Below are 21,148 nucleotides of genomic sequence, written 5' to 3'. Positions count from 1 at the left end.
AATACATTAAGAAATATTTTAGAAGGCATTCCACATAAAAAATTCTTCTTTTATCATTTACATACTCGAGGACGAGCAGGAATTAAGCTTGGGGATGCTTGATACGTCTCCAACGTATCTATAATTTTTGATTGCTCCATGCTATTATATTATCTATTTTGGATGTTAATGGGCTTTATTTTATATTTTTATATCATTTTTGGGACTAACCTACTAATCGGAGGCCCAGCCCAAATTGTTGTTTTTTTGCCTATTTTAGGGTTTCGAAGAAAAGGAATATCAAATGGAGTCCAAATGGAATGAAACCTTCGAGAACGTGATTTTCTCAACAAACGTGATCCAGGAGACTTGGAGTGGGCGTCAAGAAACAAGGGAGGAAGGCACGAGGCAGGGGGGCGCGCCTACCCCCTTGGGCGCGCCCTCCACCCTCGTGGGCCCTTCGTTGCTCCACCGGCGTTCTTCTTCCTCCTATATATATCCACGTACCCCCAAACATCCAGGAGCACCACGAAAACCTAATTCCACCGCCGCAACCTTCTGTACCCAAGAGATCCCATCTTGGGGCCTTTTCCGGAGCTCCGCCGAAGGGGGCATTGATCACGGAGGGCCTCTACATCAACTCCATGGCCTCTCCGGTGATGTGTGAGTAGTTTACGTCAGACCTATGGGTCCATAACTAGTAGCTAGATGGCTTCTTCTCTCTCTTTGGATCTCAATACAAAGTTCTCCTCGATCTTCTTGGAGATCTATTCGACGTAATCTTCTTTTGCGGTGTGTTTATCGAGATCCGATGAATTGTGGGTTTATGATTCAGATTATCTATGAACAATATTTGATTCTCCTCTGAATTCTTTTATGTATGGTTGGTTTATCTTTGCAAGTCTCTTCGAATTATCAGTTTGTTTTGGCCTACTAGATTGATCTTTCTTGCAATGGGAGAAGTTCTTAGCTTTGGGTTCAATCTTGCGGTGCTCGATCCCACTGACAGAAAGGGAACCGACACGTATTGTATTGTTGCCATCAAGGATAAAAAGATGGGGTTTATATCATATTGCATGAGTTTATCCCTCTACACCATGTCATCTTCCTTAAAGCATTACTCTGTTCTTATGAACTTAATACTCTAGATGCATGCTGGATAGCGGTCGATGTGTGGAGTAATAGTAGTAGATGCAGAATCGTTTCGGTCTACTTGTCTCGGACATGATGCCTATATACATGATCATACCTAGATATTCTCGTAACTCTGCTCAATTCTATCAATTGCTCGACAGTAATTCATTTACCCACCGTAATACTTATGCTCTTGAGAGAAGCCACTAGTGAAACCTATGGCCCCCGGGTCTATCTTCCATCATATTAATCTTCCAACACTTAGTTATTCCCTTTGCCATTTATTTTACTTTGCATCTTTATTTCTCTTTAGAGAAAAATTCACTCTACGTCACTAAACTTGAGCCGGGTGACACATTTGAACCACTACTTCAAAATACCCGAAATACGGTCCAAGTACTTATGCTAGGGGTTCACTTTGGTGCATGTATACGATTTTGTGTACGTATTTGCTGACTTGGCCGAGTCAGCGGCCGCCAGCTCGCTTTAACCGCCACCTGGTCGTGCCTTCAGTGAATACTAGTCCATCCAGGGTTTTTTTTGCAAAAACAGCATGACCATTAAACCCGCCCCGGTCCAACTCGACGCCTCCTGTTCAACTCGGCGCCGCCCCCGGTCCTCCTCGTTCCGCCGCCTAGAGTGCAACAGAAGCAAGAAGGCAGCAGGCAGCATAAATGGCACACAGGAGGCAGATACGCTCCTCCTCCCTCAGTCTTCCTCCTCTCTCTCTACCCGTGTCTGCGCCACTAAGGAATGCAGCGTCAGTCAGAGCTCCATCGGGTGACAAGCGGCCGGAGCCCGGATGGCCCTGCCTGCCATTACTCTCTCCAGTGCGCGCCTAGGCAGGCAAAGCAGGCTGTGCGAGCAAGCCATCACTGCGTTCCACTGCTGCTCGCTCCTCCTCCTTGGCGTCTTCCATTCCACCTAATGTGCGCCTGCCAGAGGAAGCGTCGTCTCTCAGGACAGACACGCTCGCCCAGCCACGTCGTCGTCGTCCGTGAAATTCGATCTCCCACCCACCTCTCCATCTCCCACCTCACCGTCGCAAACCAAAGCGAACAACTGCTCGATTGCTTAGCAAGGCAGCCATGGGTTTCTTCCACCTGTTCGCCTCCCACGCGGTGTTCCTCTTCCTCTCCTCCTCGTTGGTGTTTCTTCATGGCACCGCCGCAGATCAGGAGGAGGCACTTCGGACCTACATTGTCTAGCTGCACCCACGCGGATCTTCGAGCACGACTGGCACCTCGCCTTCATCGTCAAATCCTTGCCTTCCTCAGTGGAGCAAGATGCAAAGTGCCAGTGGAAGCCGTCGTCAAGGCTGTTGTACTCTTACCACACCGTGTTCGACGGCTTTGCGGCGCGGTTCACGGTCGGCGAGGCGGCAGCTCTGCGGGCGCTGCAGGGCGTCGCGTCGGTGCGCGAGGACCGCCGGGTCGAGCTGCACACCACGTACTCGTACCTGTTCTTCAGCCTTAACGTGTGCCCGACCGGGGCGTGGGCACGCGTGCGGTATGGCCGCAGCGTGGTCGTCGGGGTGCTCGACACTGGCGTGTGGCCGGAGAGCCCAAGCTTCGACGACCGCGGGATGCCGCCGGTGCCGGACCGGTGGCGGGGTGTGTGCTAGACCGGGGAGCGGTTCAACGCGACGAACTGCAACCGGAAGCTCATCGGCGCGCGGTTCTACTCCAAGAGCCACCGTGCCAACTACCCGACAGACCCGTCGGACGCCGCAGCGTGCGCGCGGGAGTACGCTTCGCCGCAGGACGTGCACGGGCACGGGACTAACATGGCGTCGACAGCCATGGGGTCCGCCGTGGCCGGAGCCAGTGTTCTCGGCGCCGGGGCTGGGGAGGCGCGCGGCGTGGCTTCCGGCGTGCACGTCGCCGCGTACAAGGTCTGCTGGTTCAACGGATGCTTCAGCTCCGATATCCTCGCCGGGATGGATGACGCGGTGCGCGGCGGCGTCGACGTGTTGTCGCTCTCCCTCGATGGCTTCCCCATCCCGCTCTTCGAGGTCAGGCTGACTTCGAGGACAGCATCGCCATCGGCAGCTTCCGTGCCACGGTGCGCGGCGTCTCCTCGTGCGCGCCGCCGGTAACAACGGGCCGTAGCCGAGCTCCGTGGCCAACGAAGCGCCCTGGATGCTCACCGCCGGCGCCCCCGGGGTTAACATCATCGCAGCGTGGCCGGGCAGCGTGAGCCCATCGGGGCTAGATGGCGACGAGTGACGGTCCAACTTCACGGTGCTGTCGGGGACGTTGATAGCATGGCCGCACGCGAGCGGTATCGCGGCACTGGTTAGGTCAACGCACCCTTCATGGAGCCCGGCGATGGTGCGGTCGGCGATCATGAAGACGGCCGACATGACGGACCGGCCGGTCAAGCCGATAACTGACGGCGGGGAGCGCGCCGACGCGTTCGCCATGGGCGTCGGACACGTGAACCCGGCTCTCTCCATTGACCCAGGCCTCGTCTACGACATCGAGCCAGCCGACTACATGACGCACCTCTGCACGCTCGGGTACACACAGAGAGAGGTGTTCAAGATCACGCACAGCGCCATCAACTGCAGCGAACTGCTCCACAAGAACCCGGGGTTCACGCTCCACTACCCATCGATCGCGGTGGCGTTTAAGGACGGCGGCGGCAAGACCTCGGCGGTGTTCCGGAGGACGGTCACCAACGTGGGCGCGCCCAACTCGATGTACACGGCGCGCGTGGGCGCGCCGGCAGGGTGAAGGTCACGTTCGCGCCCATGACACTGGCGTTCGCGGAGTTCGACAAGAAGAAGAGCTTCCAGGTGTGGGTGGACGCCTCGGCTGCGGCGGGGAAGGATAGTGCGGAGGGGTACCTGGTGTGGAAACAGCGGAGCGCGGGGCAGGGGAGGCGATGCATGGTGAGTAGCCCCATTGTCGTGACCTGGCCCGTGGACTAGAGGTGCAATTTAGCACACGATTTGGCATGATCAGCGGCTTGCTGGAAGGACGTGCAGTGGCTGATTCTTCTCTCCAGTTTAACGGTCATGGCATTTTTGCAAAACACCCCTTGGATGGACTAGTATTCACCGAAGGCACGACCAGGTGGCGGTCAAAGCGAGCTGGCGGCCGCTGACTCGGCCAAGTCAGCAAATACGTACACAAAATCGTATACATGGACCAAAGTGAACCCCTAGCGCAAGTATTTGGACCGTAGTTTGGGTATTTTGAAATAGTGGTACTAATTTGTCATCCTGCTCAAGTTTAGTGGCCTAGAGTGAATTTTTCTCTTCTCTTTATCATAAAGATACCAAAAATCTTATCTTATCATATCTATCTGATCTCAGTCTCGTAAGTGACTGTGAAGGGCTTGACAACCCCTTTATCTCATTGGTTGCGAGGTTCTTATTTGTTTGTGTAGGTGTGTGGGACTTGAGCATGATCTCCTACTGGATTGATACCTTGGTTCTCAAAAACCGAGGGAAATACTTACGCTACTTTGCTACATCACCCTTTCCTCTTCAAGGGAAAACCAACGCAGTGCTCAAGAGGTAGCAAGACACAAGGCTATTGGCAAAGAAGTGGCCTGACTCCAAGCTGCCGGTTTCATTGTTGAAGTCTTCCATCCTTAGTGGCTGGCAAATCTTGTGCTTGTTCTGAAAAGAATAGGACTTGGCGAATGTGTGTCGACTACACAGATCTCAATAAGGCTTGCCCCCATGACCTGTTTGCGCTTCCTCGCATTGACCAGATTATTGACTCCACAGCAGGCTGCGAGTGCCTATGCTTACTGGACGCTTATTCTGGGTATCATCAGATCAAGATGGCAGTGGAGGATCAGGAGAAGACAACTTTTATTACACCTTTTGGGGCCTTCTGTTATGTTTCCATGCCGTTTGGCCTGAAATGCGCAAGAGCCACTTATCAACGTTGCGTACAAAATTGTTTCCACAAGCAGATTGGGCAAAATGTTCATGCTCACATTGACGATATCGTGGTCCAGTCTCATAAGAGAGAAACCCTTCTTGATGACCCGAAGGAGACATTTAATAATCTTCACATGTACCAGATGAAGGTTAACCCAACCAAGTGTGTCTTTGGTGTTCATGCATGTAAATTGCTAAGTTTCCTGGTGTCCGAGCGGGGCATAGAGGCTAACTCGGAGAAAATCAAGGCTATCACAACCTTGGCTAAGCCGGCCAACATCAATCATGTTCAGCACGAGGCGATTTGTGTGGCAGCTTTGAGCTGGTTCATAAGCCGGCTTGTGGATAAGGAAATCCCTCTATATCAGCTGCCATAAAAGTCAGGCAGTTACGTCTGGAATGATGCTGCAGATAAAGCTTCGAGTCTCATAAAGTGCAGCTGTCTTCAGCACCCATCATTGCTACTCCTCGTGACAAAGGGCCCATGCTCCTGTACATTGCCGCCGATAACAAAACGGTGAGTGTGTGATGTCTACTACACAACTTGTTCTTGTAGACTCGTGTTGGGCCTCCAAGCGTAGAGTTTTGTAGGACAGTAGCAAATTTCCCTCAAGTGGATGACCTAAGGTTTATTAATCCATGGGAGGTGTAGGATGAAGATGGTCTCTCTCAAACAACCCTGCAACCAAATAATAAAAGTCTCTTGTGTCCCCAACATGCCAAATACAATGGTAAATTGTATAGGTGCACTAGTTAGGCGAAGAGATGGTGATACAAGTGTAGTAAAAATAAAAAACAACAAGGTAACAAGTAACAAAAGTGAGCACAAACGGTATTGCAATGTAACATCCCAAATTTTCAATTTGGAATGTTATACACTAGATCATCATTGCATATCATATTTATTGCATTTTGGTTGATCCTAGAAATTTTTCGCAACTCAAGGACCCTCGGAGAGAGTTGGGGATTTCATTATTTTCATATTTGAGTTGTCTCAAATTTTGAAAATAGGATCATTTGATTTGATTTATTTTATCTTCAATAATTTCTATTACAAAAATATGAGAGAGGGAATAAAATTACTTTCCCATAATAAATAAATATTGAGGATTTAATAAAAAATCAAATAAGATTTTATTTGGTTTTATTTGCTATTTTATTTGAATTTAGGAAAAATGCGCATTTTTTCAAAATTGCATTTAGGCCCCAAATAAATGTTCATCCTGTGCGGCTTGATTTTAGAAGCTGGGGAAAATTTATTTCGGGATTTTTGGAGTCAGTTTAGTATTTCTTTTATTGTTTTTCTGCACGGAATTAATTTAAAAAAAAGTCCGAATCGACTCCGGGCCGTATCCGAGCGGGTCTCCGCCCGGGTCAGCCTTTAAATAGCGCCGCCTGAGCCCCGCCGCAGACCACCAGCCCACCCGCGCCCTAACCCTAACCCTAGCCGCCGCCGCCCCGCGCCGCCCCGCGTCGCCCCGCCGCCTCGCCGCTGCCCCGCACCGCCTCGCCGCCCGCGCCGCTCCCCGGAGCCGCCCGAGGTAGCAAAAAAAGCCGCGGTTTATTTTTTTTAGATATTGTTTTTTATTAGATCGGTTTTATTTTCGGTTTAGTCTAATTAGTGAGCGTTCGCTCGTTCGTTCGTTTTAACGAACGTGTTCATCGTTTAGATCCAGTTAACGAACGTTCGTTCGTTGAACTGTTCGTCGTTTTCTTTTTCTCGGATTAAATCCGCGATTTTTCTGATCGTGATTTCTGATCCGATTTTCGTTTTAGTATAACTTTTCGCTTGTTTATCAGAATCAGGCAATTCAAGCTCCTGGAGTTTCGTCTCGAAACCCTCTTTCCGTTTAACCAACTTAAACAAGTTTTTGTTTCTGTAAAAATTGCTTGTTTGTTTGCCGTTTGTCTTTCGTTGCTTCGTTCGATTTGATTCTTTTTGCCAACCGGAGTTCTTAAGTTAAACTTTCTGGTTAGATCTCTTATTTGAGTTTTACCTGTGCATTTGTTCAGTACTTATTGTATGCTTGTTTGTTTGCGATAGAGTACCCGGAGTGCGCCGCTTGTTACTTCGAATCACTAGGTTTCCCGGATCATCAGCAAGGCAAGTAACACTTTGATCGTACCTTCTACTACCCAGTTTTATTGCATTAGATCAATCTCTACACATTGCATGATTAGGAATTAAATTGTGGGTTTGGGAAGTAGTTGAGGTAGTACCTATTACCTGTTTATTATCAAACCTTGGGAGTTACTTCTACGTTTGCTTACCATTGCTATGCTATGCTAGTAGACGTGGATTGGGTGAGTGATATCCATGACATATGTGAGATTTGTTTTAAATCAATGGTTTATCTAAGGTGGCAACTTAAATACACATCTGGGTGGATTGAGATACCTGGGTATTCAAGGATTGCCTGTTTTCTTTTGGACCGCCACCCAGGCTCAAAGGGATCATGAGATTATTCATACTAGAAACTTCCGTGTGCAGCCACAAGCTATTATGGGCTCTAGCATAGTTGACTAAGTCGTGCGAACTCTTACAGTGGTAGACTAGCAGATGTAGGGGATGTAGGTGATACGGTCTACCCGATCGTAAGGTGCTAGCGCTTCTGAAAGACTATGTCTCGGTCATTCGTTTCTCAAACACCCTGTAGTGCGAGAAATCCAACGGAGGAGATCGAGTCTTGTGGGGAAAAGTGCGCAAACCTCTGCAGAGTGTATAAACTAATCATGGTTAGCCGTGTCCCCGGTTATGGACATCTTGAGTATCTTGTACTTGGATTATCATGTGAATCTCAACATGTTACTATAAAATTAAGTTTGACGGGTTTGTTTAATGATGTTTAATTGGGATTGAGAATGTTGTCAACCATTCTCAATGTTTAACAACCACCATGATAGTTAAATAAATTTATTCCTTTGTAGTAGGGAAAAATTGGCTTTTCGCAAAACTGTAACCATAGAGCTTTCCACCAGCCAAATATGCATATAGTATAGCTGTTTCATTCCATTACTCTCTATGTGTTACCTTGCCAGCATATTCCATGTGCTGACCCGTTTTTGGGCTGTAACGTTAATGTTGCTGACTTTTCAGACGATGATTAAGGAGTTTTAGGTCATGGTTCTATACTCAGTGATGTCGTTGGAGTTTGTGGACTCACTCATCTTCCAAGCCTTCCGCTATTATCGTTATTAGATGGCCTTAAGCCATATTTATTGTAATAAGTTCTCTATTGAGACACTCGATGTAATAAGTGTGTGATTGCTACTCTGTTATAAATCCTTCAAGTACTGTGTGGTGTCAGCATTACTGATCCAGGGATGACACCGGAGCACAGAGATTGGACCGTTTGAGGTCTGGTCGCTACAAGATGGTATCAGAGCACACACTGACTGTAGGACACGACCACTAAGCTAAAGACCTAGATCACTACTCACTCTCTTCTCTTCTGACCTCTCATCTAGATCAGAATATACGGCTAGTCTATGGTGTGATCGGTTACCATTAAGGATTGGTAACTATGTTTTCCCCTCAGACCTAATAGTATTGGAATCCCAAGGATTGGATGTGATATTAGGCATGGATTGGTTATCAAAGTATGAAGGGAATATTGAATGTGCTAGTAAGTCAATTTTGCTTACCACCCCAGAAGGGAGAAGGATCAAGTATGTATCCCGACATGTGCCAAAGAGGACTCAAGTAAATTGCTTAACAGGAGTTGTGCAGGAGGAAGTACCAGTAGTGAAGGATTTCCCTGAAGTATTTCCAGAAGAGTTGCCATGCATGCCACCGGATAGAGATATTGGGTTTTTGATTGAGCTATTGCCAGGAACAGGGCCAATATCAAAGAGACCATATAGGATGCCTGCAAAGGATTTGGTGGAAATTAAGAAGCAAATTAAGGAGTTACTGGATAAAGGTTATATTCGCCCAAGTTCTTCACCTTGGGGATCGCCAGTACTTCTAGTGGAGAAGAAGGATGGATTGTTAAGGATTGTTGTCGATTATCGAGGGTTGAATGAAGTAACCATCAAGAACAAGTACCCACTACCGATGATCAATGATCTATTTAATCGATTGCAAGGAGCTAAGGTATTTTCCAAGATCGATCTGCGATCAGGATACCACCAGTTGAAGATTCGGGAACAGGATATACCCAAGACGGCTTTTACCACCAGGTATGGGCTGTATGAGTATACCGTTATGTCATTTGGTATGACTAACGCACCTACATATTTTATGAACATGATGAACAAGGTGTTTATGGAGTTCTTGGATAAGTTCGTCGTAGTGTTCATTGATGATATCCTGGTTTACTCGAAGAATGAAGAGGAGCATAAGGAACATTTGTGTTTGGTTCTTGGAAAGCTCAGAGAACACCAATTATATGCCAAGTTTAGCAAATGTGAGTTTTGGTTGAAGGAAGTGGGATTTCTCGGACACATTATATCCGGAGAAGGTATAGTTGTAGATCCCACTAAAGTTGATACCGTGACCAAATGGGAAGCACCAACCACCGTGGGAGAGATCCGGAGTTTTCTTGGACTCGCAGGATACTACCGGAGGTTTATTGAGAATTTCTCAAAGATTGCGAAGCCTATGACGGAGTTGTTGAAGAAGGATACCAAGTTCATATGGACGGAGGAATGTGAGGCTAGTTTTCAGGAGTTGAAGAAACGTTTGGTTACTTCACCAGTGTTGATTTTGCCAGACCAGACCAAGGATTATGAGGTGTATTGCGACGCTTCACGTCAAGGACTTGGAGTAGTGCTTATGCAGGAAGGGAGAGTTATTTCATATGCCTCACGACAACTTAAGCCTCATGAGTTGAATTATGCTACGCATGATTTGGAGTTAGCAGCCGTAGTGCATGCACTGAAGACTTGGAGACATTTTCTGATTGGAAACCATTGCGAGGTGTATACGGATCATAAGAGTTTGAAGTATATTTTCACACAGAAGGAGTTGAATCTCAGACAAAGGAGATGGTTGGAGCTCATCAAGGATTATGATATGAAATTGCATGATCACCCCAGAAAGGCTAATGTAGTAGCTGACGCATTAAGCCGTAAGAGCCATGTCAACACCCTAATGACGGGAGAATTACCAAGGGAGTTAGCTGAAAATCTTAGAGAGTTATGTTTAGAAATAGTCCCGAGAGGCTATGTAGCAGCATTGTAGATTCAGTCTACATTGATGGATAAAATCAGAGAAGCCCAAAGGACTGACAAGGAGATTGCTTCTCTTAATGAGAAAATTAGCAAAGGAAAAGCTAAGGATTTCGTGAGGATGAGCACGATACCCTATGCTTTGAAGACCGCGTCTATGTACCAAATGATCCGAAGATTAGAAAGCTAATTCTGCAAGAGGCCCATGATTCACCATATTCGATTCACCCAGGAAATACCAAGATGTATTTGGATTTGAAGGATATTTTCTGGTGGACCGGAATGAAGAAGGATATTGCGGAGTACGTAGCAGTTTGTGATGTATGTCAGAGAGTGAAGGCAGAGCATCAGAAGCCAGCAGGATTGCTACAACCATTGCCGATACCCGAATGGAAGTGGGATAAGCTAGACATGGATTTAATTACAGGATTTCCCAGAACACGTTCAGGCTACGACTCGATATGGGTTGTAGTCGATCGTTTGACAAAGGTAGCTCATTTCATTCCAGTGAAGACTACCTATACCAGTGCAAAGTTGGCAAAGATAGACATGACTAGGATCGTATGCCTGCATGGAGTTCCGAGGAGCATTGTATCAGATAGAGGAACCTAGTTTACTTCAAAGTTCTGGAATCAGTTGCATGAGACTTTGGGAACCAGACTAGAGTTTAGCACAACTTTCCACCCGCAGACAGATGGACAGACTGAGAGAGTCAACCAGATCTTGGAGGATATGCTAAGAGCTTGTGCGCTAGATTACGGATCTAGTTGGGATGAGAATTTTCCATATGCAGAGTTCTCTTACAACAATAGCTACCAATCCAGTTCGAAGATGGCCCCTTTCGAAGCCTTGTACGGAAGGAGGTGCAGGACCCCATTGTCCTGGGATGAAGTTGGAGATCGCCAGTTGTTTGGACCGGATCTAATAAAGGAATCTGAACAGAAAGTGAAATTAATTCGCGATAGACTAAAGGTAGCTCAATCCAGGCAGAAGAGTTATGAAGACTCTAAACGCAAGGAGACAGGTTACGAAGTCGGAGACCGAGTTTATCTTCGAGTATCACCAATTCGAGGAGTTAAGCGCTTTGGAGTTAAGGGAAAACTAGCGCCACGTTTTGTAGGCCCATACAAAGTGTTGGAACGTATGGGAGAAGTAGGAATTATCCGAAGGACTGTCAGGAGTTCATGACGTGTTTCATGTATCCCAGTTGAAGAAGTGCCACACAGAGATGGCTGACATACCGCTGAGGGATACGGTACCACTGGAAGCAATTCAGTTGGACAGTGGTTTGACCTATGAGGAGAAAACAGTTAAGATTCTAGAGTATGCCAGTCGAGTCACCCGCAGCAAGGTTATCAAGTTTTGCAAAGTTTAGTGGAGCCACCACACGGAGGATGAAGCCACTTGGGAACGAGAGGAAAATTTGCTGAAGGACCACCGTCACCTATTTTCTAGCCAACCCGAATCTCGAGGGCGAGATTCATCCTAAGGGGGTAGGTTTGTAACATCCCAAAATTTCAATTTGGAATGTTATACACTAGATCATCATTGCATATCATATTTATTGCATTTTGGTTGATCCTAAAATTTTTTTGCAACTCAAGGACCCTCGGAGAGAGTTGGGGATTTCGTTATTTTCATATTTGAGTTGTCTCGAATTTTGAAAATAGGATCATATGATTTTATTTATTTTATCTTCAATAATTTCTATTACAAAAATATGAGAGAGGGAATAAAATGACTTTCCCAAAATAAAGAAATATTGAGGATTTAATAAAAAATCAAATAAGATTTTATTTGCTTTTATTTGCTATTTTATTTGAATTTAGGAAAATGCGCGTTTTTCAAAATTGCATTTAGGCCCCAAATAAATGTTCATCCTGTGCGGCTTGATTTTAGAAGCCGGGGAAAATTTATTTCGGAATTTTTGGAGTCCGTTTAGTATTTCTTTTATTTGTTTTTCTGTGCGGAATTAATTTTTAAAAAAAAGTCCGAACCGACTACGGGCCGTACCCGAGCGGGACTCCGCCCGGCGCAGCCTTTAAATAGCGCCGCCCGAGCCCCGCCGCAGCCCACCAGCCCACCCGCGCCCTAACCCTAACGTTAGCTGCCGCCGCTGCCGCGCCGCTGCTACCGCCGCCCGCGTCGCCCCGCCACCTCGCCGCCTCGCCGCCGCCCCGCGCCGCTTGCCGGAGCCACCGCCGCCGCCTCGCCGCTCACCGGAGCCGCCCCGCCGCCCGAGGTAGCCGCCGTCGCCGGCGGTTGTCTTTAGAAAACCGCCCGGTTTTTTTTAAAAAGATGTGGTTTATTTTTTTTAGATTTTATTTTTTTATTAGATAGGTTTTATTTTTGGTTTAGTCTAATTAGCGAGTGTTCGCTCGTTCGTTCATTTTAACGAACGTGTTCGTCGTTTAGAACAAGTTAACGAACGCTCGTTCGTTAAACTGTTCGTCGTTTTCTTTTTCTTGGATTAAATCCGCGATTTTTCTGATCATGATTTCTGATCCGATTTTCGTCTTAGTATAACTTTTCGCTCGTTTATCGGAATCAGGCGATTCAAGCGCCTGGAGTTTCGTCTCGAAACCCTCTTTCCGTTTAACCAACTTAAACAAGTTTGTGTTTTTGTAAAAATTTCCCTAGATCCAGAATAGTAATCAAAGCCTATTTCTTTTGCCGTTTGTCTTTCGTTGCTTCGTTCGATTTGATTCTTTTTGCCAACCGGAGTTTTTAAGTTGAACTTTCTGGTTAGATCTCTTATTTGAGTTTTATCTGTGCATTTGTTGAGTACTTATTGTATGCTTGTTTGTTTGCGATAGAGTACCCGGAGTGCGCCGCTTGTTACTTCGAGTCACTAGGTTTCCTGGATCATCAGCAAGGCAAGTAACACTTTGATCATACCTTCTACTACCCAGTTTTATTGCATTAGATCAATCTCTACACATTGCATGATTAGGATCTAATTAAATTGTGGGTTTGGGAAGTAGTTGAGGTAGTACCTATTACCTGTTTATTATCAAACCTTGGGAGTTACTTCTACATTTGCCTACCATTGCTATGTTATGCTAGTAGACGTGGATTGGGTGAGTGATATCCATGACAGATGTGAGATTTCTTTTAAATAAATGGTTTATCTAAGGTGGCAACTTAAATACACGTCTGGGTGAATTGAGGTACCTGGGTATTCCATGATTGCCTGTTTTCTTTTGGACCGCCACCCAGGCTCAAAGGGATCATGAGATTATTCATACTAGAAACTTCTGTGTGCAGCCACAAGCTATTATGGGCTCTAGCATAGTTGACTAAGTCGTGCGAACTCTTACAGTGGTAGACTAGCAGATGTAGGGGATGTAGGTGATACGGTCTACCCGATCATAAGGTGCTAGCGCTTCTGAAAGACTATGTCTCGGTCATTCGTTTCTCAAACACCCTGTAGTGCGAGAAATCCAACGGAGGAGATCGAGTCTTGTGGGGAAAAGTGCGCAAACCTCTGCAGAGTGTATAAACTAATCATGGTTAGCCGTGTCCCCGGTTATGGACATCTTGAGTATCTTGTACTTGGATTATCATGTGAATCTCAACATGTTACTATAAAATTAAGTTTGACGGGTTTGTTTAATGATGTTTAATTGGGATTGAGAATGCTGTCAACCATTCTCAATGTTTAACAACCACCATGATAGTTAAATAAATTTATTCCTTTGTAGTAGGGAAAAATTGGCTTTTCGCAAAACTGTAACCATAGAGCTTTCCACCAGCCAAATATGCATATAGTATAGCTGTTTCATTCCATTACTCTCTATGTGTTACCTTGCCAGCATATTCCATGTGCTAACCCATTTTCGGGCTGTAACGTTAATGTTGCAGACTTTTCAGACGACGATTAAGGAGTTTTAGGTCGTGGTTCTATACTCAGTGATGCCGTTGGAGTTGATGGACTCACTTATCTTCCAAGCCTTCCGCTGTTATCGTTATTAGATGGCCTTAAGCCATATTTATTGTAATAAGTTCTCTATTGAGACACTCGATGTAATAAGTGTGTGATAGCTACTCTGTTATAAATCCTTCAAGTACTGTGTGGTGTCAGCATTACTGATCCAGGGATGACACCGGAGCATAGAGATTGGACCGTTTGAGGCCTGGTCGCTACATGCAATGCTTGAAAATGAGGCCTAGGGTGCATACTTTCGCTAGTGCAATCTCTCAATGGTGCTAATATAATTGGATCATATAACCATCCCTCAACGTGCAGTGAAGAATCACTCCAAAGTTCATATCTAGCGGGGAACATAAGAATAAATTGTTTGTAGGGTACAAAACCACCTCAAAGTTATCCTTCCCGATCGATCTATCATAGAGTTCATACTAAAACAATACCAAGTTATCCTTTCCGATCGATCTATCCGAGAGTTCATACTAAAATAACACCACGTGATACACATCAACCAACTTTAATGTCACCTAGATACTCCAATGTCACCACGAGTATCTGTGAGTTGATTATACGATATGCAACAAACAATTTCAGATTCGTAATACTCAATCCAACACAAGGAACCTGAAAGAGAGCCCCAAGATTTCAACCGGAGAAACAAGGATGAAATCGTGCATCAACCCCTATGCATAGATTACCCCAATGTCACCTCGGGAATCCGCGAGTTGAGTTACAAAACATACATCAAGTGAATCAATATGATATCCCATTGTATCCATGGGTATTCATAGCAAGACATACATCAAGTGCTCTCAAATCAATAAAAGCACTTAATCCAATAATAATGAAATCTCAAAGGAAAAACTCAATTCATCACAAGAAGATAGAGAGGGAGAAACACCACATGATCCAACTATATTAACAAAGCTTGCGATACATCAAGATCGTGCCAAATAAAGAACACGAGAGAGAGGGAGAGAGATCAAAAACATAGGGACTAGTACAAACCCTCAGCCTCGAGGGTGGACTACTCCCTCCTCATCATGGTGGCCGTCGGGATGATGAAGATGGCCTCCGAAGTGCCGGAAAAGGGTATAGATTGGTTTTTTGTGGCTATCGAGGCTTGCGACAATGGAACTTATGATCCAGGGTTATTTCTGGGGGTTTCTGTATTTATAGGATTTTTGGTGTCAGTCTCACGTGAAGATGGGCCTCGAGGGGCCCACTAGGTACCAGGATGCGCCAGAGGGGGAGGTGCACCCTGGTGGGTAGTGGCCACCTCCCTTATCTTTTGGTTCTCTTACGAAGCTTCTAGTGCCTCTTTCGTTCAAAAAAGTCATCAAAAAGTTTCGACGCATTTCAAGAACTTTGATTTCTGCACAAAAAACAACACCACGGTAGTTCTGCTGAAAACAACATCAGTCCGGGTTAGTTCCATTCAAATCATGCCAAAACCATATAGAATTTTTGTAAACATGGCATGAATGCTTCATAAAATATAGATACATTGGAGATGTATCAACATTCCCAAGCTTAATTCCTGCTCATCCTTGAGTAGGTAAATGATAAAAGAAATAATTTATGAAGTGTGAATGTTAGCATAGTGCATAAGTTTGATTAATGCGAATTTCAATCACTTCTCCTACCATCATAACACCAACTCTTTCTCATAAAACTCATCATGATAAAGTAGCAATCAATTCACATGTTACGGTTCAAACAATGCCTTCTCTTGAAACTTAACAGCCTATGTTCTCAGTAACCAAGCAATTGCAATTCAACTTATTCAACAAAGTCTAAGTAAGAGCTCCACATACTCAATCATCATATAGTATTATATGATTGCTAGTACTCAAAGCATATTTTTAGAACAAACGATATCCATGGAACACAAAGAAAGATAGGGGCTAAATGTTTCGCCTCCCAACTTATTTATCATAGAGCTGTCAACAATAATAATTCATGATCAAATATATTTGACTGGTCATATGTGCCTAGATCTTTCCCCACCACATGATGCTTGACAAATAGAGAATAATTGAGGTTTAAATGAGAATGCATACTATTAACTCTTGCACAAAACTAAATACTGAAAAGTAAAAGATAGGCCCTTCGTAGAGGGAAGCAGAGGTTGTCATGCACTTTTTATTTTTGGATGTGCAAGCTCTTAATGCAAAGGGACATCACATTATATTGCCCCTTATGATAGAAACCTTTATCCTGCAGTCTATCGCTTCTATTACTTTGCGGTCACAAGTTTGTTCAACGCTTATTTTCCCTTACAATAAAAGACCAAACATATTTAGGAGCAATTTTTATGAGACTCGAAGCTTTATCAATCCATAGGTAGGTATGGTGGACACTCATGGAAAGAAACTGGGTTTAAGGGTTTTTGGATGCACAAGTAGTATCTCTACTTAGTACGAATTTTTCGCTAGCAAAAGATCCTAAGCAAGCACCACATGTTGGAGGATCCATAACAATATAACTTGTATGAAAATATACACAACCATAACTCATTACATTGTCTTCCTTGTCCAACTTCAACTAATTTGCTCAAGTTGGAAATAAATAATGGGCATTCACAATCATAGAAGTTGTCCAAGATAATATATTTGTATGTGAAAGTTCTCTTCCTTATACTAATCATTCATGAATTGCTTGTATGATGAATATTGTGATTGTCAAGCTTCAAAAGATTTCACTATCTAAACCCGATGTGAAAATACTACTAGGATTGATACAAGCATATGAATCACATATAATTTCAACTTTATGATATTCAATTCATTCAACAATTTAATCTTAGGATATAAGTGAAACACAAGAGTAAATGACAAACTACCCCAAAAAGATATAAGTGAAGATATAAGTATTTGGTAAATGGGTAGCTGTTTGAGGACTCTCTCACATTTAAAAAACTTTTAGATATAAGTATTTTATTAAAACAGCAAGCAAAACAAACTAAAATGTCATTCCAAGAATAGCACAACTCACGTGAAGAAGCAAAAACTTAGGCTCAACCGATACTAACCGATAATTGTTGATGAAGAAAGGTAGGATGCCTATTGGGCATCCCGAAGCTTAGATGCTTGAGAATTGTTGAAATATTTACTTGGGGGTGCCTTGGGCATCCCCAAGCTTAGGGTCTTGTCACTCCTTATTCTCCTCATATCAATATCTCACCCAAAACATGAAAACTTCAATCACACAAAACTTAACGGAACTTCGTGAGATAGATTAGTATGATAAAGAGCAAAACATTCACTTCATTACTGTCAAAGACAAGATTCATAATTGTTCTCATACAATGCCTACTGTACCTTATCATTTCAACAATTTATATTTATCAATATAACCCATAGAAACTAGAAAACAAGCAAACTGTGCATTCAAAACAGACTCTATCAAAAACAGAACAACCTGTAATGATCTGAATAATGTCCATACTTCTGTAACTCTACGAAAATGTGGGAAATTTGTATATCAATCATCTCTAAAAAATTCAGAGGAAAAAAACTTTTCTGTGAATTTCCAAAATTCTAGAGTTGGGTGTAAAAGTTTCTGTTTTTGCACAGAATCAAATCAACTATCATCCACACTATCCCAAAGGCTTTACTTGGCACTTTATTGAAACAAAAGCTATAAAACATGATTACTATAGTATCTTAATCATGTTAACACACAAAAACAATAGGGTTAAATGTTAGGTTGTCTCCCAACAAGCACTTTTCTTTAATTCCTTTTTAGCTCGGCATGATGATTTCAATGATGCTTGCATAAAAGATGAGAATTGAAACATAATAGGAGCATCATGAAACACATGTAAAGTACATTTAATCCCAACCCACTTCCTATTCATAGGGATTTTGTGATAAAACAATTCATGGTAGCAAGAATCAACTAGCATAGGAAGGCAAAACAAACATAACTTCAAGATTTTCAACCCATAGAGAGGAAACTTGATATTATTGAGATATGTAGAAGCATATGTTCCTCCCTCATAGTAATTTTCAATAGCATCATGAATGAATTCAACAATATAAAACATTCTTTTCATGATCTACAAGCATAGAAATTTTATTACTCTCCACATGAGCAATTTTATTCTCATTCATAATAGTGGGAGTATCATATGAAACTCGAATACTATAAATTGTTTCCAAATTAAAAGAGTAATGTTTAGTAAAAGGATATTCAAAATTATGACAATAATTATCACTACTTTTTATAACATAAGTATCATCACAATAATCATCATATGTAGCAACTTTGTTCTCATCATAGTTAATTGAAACCTCTTCCGGGATAGTGGAATTATTACTAAATAAAGTCATGAACTCTCCAAATCCACTTTTATCATTATAATAATATTCAACACCCTACAAAATAGTGGGATAATTATTATCTAAAGTTGACACTCTTCCAAACCCACTTTCGTAAATATTGCAATCATCATAAATAGGAGGCATGCAGTCATCATAACAAAATTGATCATTCAAAGTAGGGGGGCTAAAAAGATTATCTGCATTAAGCATAGCATCCCCAAACTTGGGGCAAACATTAATTGCAGCAAATAAATTCTCAAACATGTAATTCTCATCAAACATAGCATCCCCAAGCTTGTGGCTTGGCATATCACAAGCATAATCACTCTCACCATTAATAGTATGAATAGCACCAATAGTATAACAATTATTATCATCATAATTTCCCAAGTTGGTTCCAAAAATATTTTCAAGATTATAAGAAGTATCATTATCTTCCTAACCATAATCATCACAACAAGCAATAGTCATAACAAAATCATCATCAATAGTTCTTTCGGACATTGTGCCATAAGACAAAGAAGCAATATCGTCATCAAGTGCATCACCTTCCACAATTATTTTTGATTCATTTTCATGAGGCACAACAACAATAGGAGAAATATTATTTCGGAGAGATACCTTTTTACCTCACTCTTTCTTCTTTTCTTCTTCTTCACCACATCATGTGTGGGTTTAATTAATCTTTCCGAGCTTCTTATTGATGAGATTTGTTGAATAGGGAGATCTTTCTCGTCACCTATTTCATCAAGGGAGACAATGGGAGGGAAAGTAGAATTCTTTACCCTTTCATTAGTATTCCTTTTATATAAGCATTCTCATTGCAATTTACCATGCAAAACATATAGTTATCTTTTAGATTAGTTTCAATGTTGTCTGTGAGAATGAATACTTCAAACCAACTATTTTTATGTGTCAATTCTTCACTCCCCTAAAATAGACAAAGCTCATTATAAAGTTCAAGGGTGACCAAGTCATTACAATATTTTGCCATGATTCAATCATGAAAAAGTTTGCATTGGAAAATAAGATGACCAACCTTATTGCAAAGTTCACAAGTAATAGGACAAAGAGAACATAATTTTGTAGCAATTTCATCTATCACTTTGCATAAAAAATTGGTTCTATCATGTTTATGCTTCTTACAAAATCTGTCATCCCTATAAGGGACGTCTTCACAAACTTTATGCACTCTAGAAAAATTGACATGTTTATAAGAAACATTTTTATCATGACTAGTGCAATCATCATTAGTATTTTGGATATTAATAAAATTCATACTAACGACATTGCAATCATTCTCATCATTCAAAGATTTTATGCCAAACATTTTATTGAATTCTTCATCTATTAATTGAGCACAATTTTCCTTTCCATCATTTTCAAGAAAGACATTATAAAGGCGAATAATACGAGGGCACCTCAATTCAATTTTTTTGTAGTTTTCTTTTACAAACCAAACTAGTGATAAAACAATAAACTAATAAAGATATACCTTCAAGCACTCAGCTCGCCGGCAACAACAACAGAAAAGGGCTTGATGAGGACTACACAACTTGTTCTTGTAGACCTGTGTTGGGCCTCCAAGCACATAGTTTTGTAGGACAGTAGCAAATTTTCCTCAACTGAATGACCTAAGGTTTATCAATCTCTGGGAGGCATAGGATGAAGATGGTCTCTCTCAGACAACCCTGCAACCAAATAATAAAAAGTCTCGTGTGTCCCCAACACACCAAATATAATGGTAAATTGTATAGGTGCAGCAGTACATCGAAGAGATGGTGATACAAGTGTAGTAATGATAGTAGATATTGATTTTTGTAAGAGTAACAATTAAAAAACAATAAGGTAGCAAGTAAAAAAAGTGAGCACAAACGGTATTGGAATGCTTGAAAATGAGGCCTAGGGTGCCTACTTTCACTAGTGTAATATCTCAACAGTGCTAATATCATTGGATCATATAACCATCCCTCAACGTACGATGAAGGAACACTCTAAAGTTCTTATCTAGTGGATAACATAAGAAGAAATTGTTTGTAGGGTACGAAACCACCTCAAAGTTATCCTTTCCGATCAATCTATCCAAGAGTTCGTACTAAAACAACACCAAGTTATCCTTTCCGATCAATCTATCTAAAAGTTCGTACTAAAATAACACCATATGATACACATGAACCAACTCTAATGTCACCTAGATACTCCAATGTCACCACCAGTATCCGTGAGTTGATTATATGATATGCATCAAAAAATTTCAGATTCATAATACTCAATCCAACACAAGGAACCTCAAAAAGTGCCCCAAGATTTCTACCAGAGAAACAAGGACGAAAACATGCATCAACCCCTATGCATAGATTACCCCAATGCCACCTCAGGAATCCGCAAGTTGACTGCCAAAACATATTTCAAGTGAATCAATATGATACCCCATTGTCATCAGGGTGTTCATAGCAAGACATACATCAAGTGTTCTCAAATCCATAAAAGTATTTAATCTGATAATAAGGAAATCTCAAAGGGAGAACTCAATTCATCACAACAAGATAGAGAGGGAGAAACACCATATGATCCAACTATATTAAAAAAGCTGGCAATACATCAAGATCGTGCCAAATCAAGAACACGAGAGAGAGAGAGAGAGAGAGAGAGAGAGAGATCAAACACATAGCTACTAGTACAAACCCCCAGCCCCGAGGGTGG

General features: G+C 42.7%; 1 pseudogene; it reads left to right on the top strand.

Annotated features, from left to right (window-relative positions):
- The first annotated feature begins 2,201 nt into the window (after positions 1-2,201).
- On the top strand, positions 2,202-3,851 carry LOC125518862 (annotated as a pseudogene).
- Positions 3,852-21,148: the final 17,297 nt, after the last annotated feature.

The sequence above is a fragment of the Triticum urartu genome, chromosome 7 (genome assembly GCF_003073215.2).
Source record: "Triticum urartu cultivar G1812 chromosome 7, Tu2.1, whole genome shotgun sequence".
Lineage (NCBI taxonomy): Eukaryota > Viridiplantae > Streptophyta > Magnoliopsida > Poales > Poaceae > Triticum > Triticum urartu.
This window is presented reverse-complemented; position numbering and strand designations above follow the sequence as displayed.